This window comes from Oncorhynchus kisutch, linkage group LG6, assembly GCF_002021735.2.
Source record: "Oncorhynchus kisutch isolate 150728-3 linkage group LG6, Okis_V2, whole genome shotgun sequence".
NCBI lineage: Eukaryota > Metazoa > Chordata > Actinopteri > Salmoniformes > Salmonidae > Oncorhynchus > Oncorhynchus kisutch.
In genome coordinates, this window is record NC_034179.2 from 59,815,883 (window position 1) to 59,821,579 (window position 5,697).

The 5,697-nt window shown below is 43.1% G+C and overlaps 1 long non-coding RNA gene across 1 annotated transcript in view; it reads left to right on the plus strand.

Moving 5' to 3' along the window:
* LOC109893066 (uncharacterized) overlaps positions 1-5,465 on the plus strand; it is a 16,543-nt gene extending 11,078 nt beyond the window's left edge. The window contains exon 9 of the long non-coding RNA XR_004210352.1: positions 5,253-5,465. This is a non-coding gene — a long non-coding RNA (uncharacterized LOC109893066). The remainder of the gene's footprint in view (positions 1-5,252) is intronic.
* The last annotated feature ends 232 nt before the right edge of the window (positions 5,466-5,697 follow it).

Below are 5,697 nucleotides of genomic sequence, written 5' to 3' on the forward strand. Positions count from 1 at the left end.
AGACACTTGTATTTTCGTGAATGTATAATATAACTATTTATGTAGTGATCACCGTATGTTGTCGAATTTCATCCCGCTAACGGGTTCTGTGCGCAGAGAGGTTAAGATGATGAGGAAGGCATTTAAACATTTTTACCAGGCATCCTCTACTGACGGGATGAGGTCAATGTCCTTCCAGGATACCCGGGCCAGGTCGATTTAGAAAGGCCTGCTCGCTGACGTGTTTCAGGGAGCGTTTGACAGTGAGTGGAGGGCATTTGACCGCTGACCCATTACGGATGCAGGAAATCAGGCAGTGATCGCTGAGATCTTGGTTGAAAACAGCAGAGGTGTATTTAGAGGGCAAATTGGTTAGGATGATATCTATGATGGTGCCCGTGTTTACGGCTTTGGGGTGGAACTTGGTAGGTTCATTGATCATTTGTGTGAGATTGAGGGCATCAAGCTTAGATTCTAGGATGGCTGGGGTGTTATACATGTCCCAGTTTAGGTCACCTAGCAGCACAAGCTCTGAAGATAGATGGGGGGGGGCAATCAGTTCACATATGGTGTCCAGAGCACAGCTGGGGGCAGAGGGTGGTCTATAGCAGGCGGCAACGGTGAGAGACTTGTTTTTAGAGAAGTGGATTTTTAAAAGTAGAAGTTAAAATTGTTTGGGTACAGACCTGGATAGTAGGACAGAGCTCTGCAGGCCATCTCTGCAGTAGATTGCGACACCGCCCCCTTTGGCTGTTCTATCTTGTCTGAAAATGTTGTAGAGATTTCAGAGGATGGAGATTTCAGAGATTTTGGTGGTCTTCCAAAGCCAGGATTCAGACACGGCTAGGACATCCATGTTGGCAGCGTGTGCTAAAGCAGTGAATAAAACAAACTTAGGGAGGAGGCTTCTAATGTTAACGTGCATGAAACCAAGGCTATTACGGTTACAGAAGTCATCAAAAGAGAGCGCATGGGGAATAGGATGGAGCTAGCCAATGAACTGAGGCAAATAAATTCATAGAAAATCCTACAATGTGATTTTTCTGGATTTTTTTTCTCATTTTGTCTGTCATAGTTGAAGTGTACCTATGATGAAAATGACAGGCCTCTCATCTTTTTAAGTGGGAGAACTTGCACAATTGGTGGCTGACTAAATACTTTTTTTGCCCCACTATGTGCCCTCTGTTCCCCATTGTCCTTTTTGATTATTGTTCCATGTCCGTTGGTCTTGTGAATACCTGTGCTCTGTTGTATCGGCTTGCGTGTTATCCGTTGTCGTGTCTTTACTATCATTAACTGAAGACTTTAGTTTTTATCAAAGATTCTCTGTAATTAGCATTTCGTGATTAACTAATCAGGCAAATGTAATTAACTAGGAAGTCGGGGCACCAAGGAAAATATTCAGATTACAAAGTTATAATTTTCCTAATACAACTTTTTAAATATTTTAATATCTGATCACTTTTTTTAAACATTTTTTATTTAATTTTACCTTTATTTAACCAGGCAAGTCAGTTAAGAACATATTCTTATTTTCAATGACGGCCTGGGAACAATGGGTTAACTGCCTGTTCAGGGGCAGAACGACAGATTTGTACCTTGTCAGCTCGGGGGTTTGAACTCGCAACCTTCCGGTTACTAGTCCAACGCTCTAACCACTAGGCTACGCTGCCGCCCACTTAGTCTTCGAATTAATGAATTATTTACCATGTTAGGAAATGATAACGGAGTTTTCCTAGTGGGATAAACTGGCGTCGCGGCTTGGTGTACAAAATTGGAGTGGGGGTCGACTGAGATAAGACAACACACCGTTAATTCATTAACTATTGAAATGCTAATCTTTTGCACATGAACGCTCACTCATTTGGGAATAATTGCATTCAATATATACATTTACGCTCAGTGTGTCTTCAGGATCTCTGTTGAAAAGTTTGTTTCTGTTGGAGAGTCTGTTCGCCCTTGCTCTCTCTGCCGTGGTTAGAATGGATAGTTCAGAGTGACATTCATTCATGTCGTTATAGAATAGATGTTTCGATGGTTGTCGGTCTTCGCGTTCAATGATACCGAATTCCTAGCTGCAGACTAGTAATTAATATCAAAGACTTGTTCTTATTCTGTCGGTATCAATACTCTAAGAGTTTAACCACGTGGTATGGTTAAAAGATTCCGTCATCTACTCAAACCTTGGTCCTCTCGTTATCAAGGTAAGCTGGTCTGCAACCTTTGTCCTTTCGTAATTGAGAGAAACATGGTCTGTTGAGAAATTCTCAAGGTGGGTGTTTTATTCGGAAGAGCAGAAAAGGGCTGTCTCATGACGCCAGGTCCTAACTGTGTTCATGGGGGCGTGCCAGAGACTTAAGTGAAACTTTACACAGAAATACATTTCTCTCAAATTACATCATTACATAGCATCCCATAATTTCACAAATAATTTAGTCTTTCCTCATTCATCCTGTACAGCAATTAGATGCAAGCCTCATAACTGAGGCTATTATATAAACAGCGTTATGGTAATGTGGCCATATTGTTTCCCACGAGTTTCACAAAATGGTACCAAACGGACCAGTTCGTAGCTGAATTCTTCACTGATCTTTTATACCTTCTCTAGAACATAAATGTTGTTCGGTTCTCCCCTGCTCCCACCCAGGGAGGATGCAAGCTCTCCTCTCCTTTTCTGTCAACTCAACCAGTGTGTTTTCCCAATAAATTCCCTGAATATCCTAGCCCCTCACTCCCGTTAGCTCTGATTGATTCTGGAGCTGCCGTGAATCTTTTAGATTCTGCATTACGCATTCCTTTGGTTCCCCTACAGTCATCCGTTCCGGTTCGTGCCCTAGATGATTGTCCAATAGGGACAGGGCTCGTACATCACATCACTGTTCCCATTTCTCTGCTGACCCATGACACTCATTTAGAACAGATTACCTTCTTGATTATAGACACCCCCACGCACCCTGTTGTTTTAGGTTGTTTTGATCCATCTGTGCCCAGTTTAAGACACCCAGACACCTCCCTTATGGAAAGCTTCTTCCCCTGCCAGTTCCACAACGACCCTGGTCTCACCTCTCGATGGACTTTGTCACTGACCTTCCCCCCAGCCAGGGGAACAGCACTGTTCTCGTCGTTGTGGACCAGTTTTCCAAAGCTTGTCACTTCCTTCCTCTGCCTGGGCTTCCGTCGGCCATACAAACTGCGGAGAATCTTTTTACGCATGTCTTCCCGGCACTCTGGGATCCCGGAGGATATTGTGTCAGACCGTGGCCCTCAGTTCACCTCGCAAATGGAAGGCGTTCATGGAACGCCTGGGGTCACGGTCAGTCTCACCTTCGGGTGCCATCATCAAGCAAATGGGCAGGTGGAGAGGGTCAATCAGGAAGTAGGCAGATTCCTGATGTGTTACAGTCAGGTCCGGCCGGGGGAGTGAGCGGATTCTCTACCTAGGGCTTGAGTACAGTCAGGTCCGGCCGGGGGAGTGCTATTTTAAAATTGTATTCCTGCGGCTGTCTCCTATCATTATACAACTTGACAAATACAGATTAAAAAAGGGCTTATATGAAAACCACACCACAAAAAAACGGAATTATAAATGTATAAATTCATTGATCAGTAATAATTTGTATTGTTTAAATGTGTGTGTGTGCATGTGAGTGTGGAGAAGATTACTGAGTAGTTTGGGTCATCAGGCTGACCCCCAGTCTTAGCTTGACGTTATTGAGGGATGATGATGTTTTGGCGATGTGAAGATAAGAATTCCAGGTACCTCCTATATCTGATAGAGAATTGACTGTGAGATGTGGCAGTTGGGAGGGTGAATGTTATCGCAGAATTAACCTGGAAGAATCCATTAACGGATTTCGGTAAGTTGTGTGGGAGGTATGAGTATTTGTAGATGAATGTGCATAATTGGTGTACATGTCGTAAATAGACAAGATATTGAGTTTCTTAAACAATGTTTCAGATGGAGCCAGGTAATTGGAGGGGGCTAGTCTTGCAAATGTATTTTGTATGATGAGTCATTTGTGTAGGTTGGAGGCATATGTACTGGCACTGACAGTCCTTGCCAATGACAAGCATACACATAACATGATGCAGCCACCACCATGCTTGAAAATATGAACGAGTGGTACTCAGTGTTGTGTTTTGTTAGATTTGGCCCAAACATAATGCTTTGTATTCAGGACATAAAGTTAATTTCTTTGCAACATTTTTTTTCAGTTTTACTTTTGTGCCTTATTGCAATCAGGAAGCATGTTTTGGAATATTTTTATTCTGTACTATCTTCCTTATTTTCATTCTGTCATTTATGTTAGTATTTTGTAACTATACTGAAAAAAAATATAAAAGCGCTGGTCCCATGTTTCATGAGCTGAATTAATAGCTTAAGTGGGCAAATGCTCACCTTCGATGGCCACTGGTACACTGTGCTCTGCATCGATGAATCCTGGTTTCAACTGTACCGGGCAGATAGTATCTTGTTGGTGAGCGGTTTGCTGATGTCAGTGTTGTGAACAGAGTGCCCCATCGTGGGTGTGGGGTTATGGTATGGGCAGGCATAAGCTACGGACAACGAACAGAATTGCATTTTATCGATGGCAATTTGAATGCACAGAGATACCCTGACGAGATCCTGAGGCCCACTGTTGTGCCATTCATCTGCTGCCATCACCTCATGTTTCAGCATGATAATACATGGCCCCTTGTCACAAGGATCTGTACACAGTTCCTGGAAGCTGAAAATGTCCTAGTTCCTCCATGGTCCTGCATAGTCAACAGACATGTCACCCATTGAGCATGTTTGGAATGCTCTGGATCGACAGCGTGTTCCAATTCCCGGCAAAATCCAGCAACATCGCACACCCATTGAATTGTATTTATTTATTTTACCTTTATTTTACCAGGTAAGTTGACTGAAAACACATTCTCATTTACAGCAACGACCTGGGGAATAGTTACAGGGGAGAGGAAGGGGGATGAATGAGCCAATTAGAAGCTGGGGATGATTAGGTGGCCATGATGGTATGAGGGCCAGATTGGGAATTTAGCCAAGACACTGGAGTTAACACCCCTACTCTTATGATAAGTTCCATGGGATCTTCAGGACACCAGTTTAACATCCCATCCTAAAGACGGCACCCTACACAATGCGATGTTCCCCAATCATTGCCCTGGGGCATTGAGATATTTTATTTTAGACCAGAGGAAAGAGTTCCTCCTTAAGACTTCCTCTTAAAGACTTTTTCCTAAAAAGTTCCTCCTACTCCTCTCCCATCCAGGGACCAACCAGGAACAACCCTGATTAGCTTCAGTGGCAAGCCAACAGTGGGATTCAGGGTGGTATGCTGCTGGCCCATTGAAGAGGAGTGGGACAACATTACACAGGCCACAATCAACAGCCTGATCAACTCTGTGCGAAGATGTCGAGCTGCATGCTGCAAATGGTGGTAACACCAGATACTGACTGGTTTTCTGATACACACCCCTACTTTTAAAAAAAAGTATATGTGACCAGCAGATCCATATCTGTATTCCCAGTCATGTGAAATCTATAAATTAGGGCCTAATGAATGTATTTAAATGGACTGATTTCCTTATATGAACTGTAACTCAGTAAAAGCATTGAAATTGTTGCATGTTGCATTTATATTTACAATTGGCTCATTCATCTCCTCTCCTCTGTAACTATTCCCCAGCTCGTTGCTGCAAATGAGAATGTGTTCT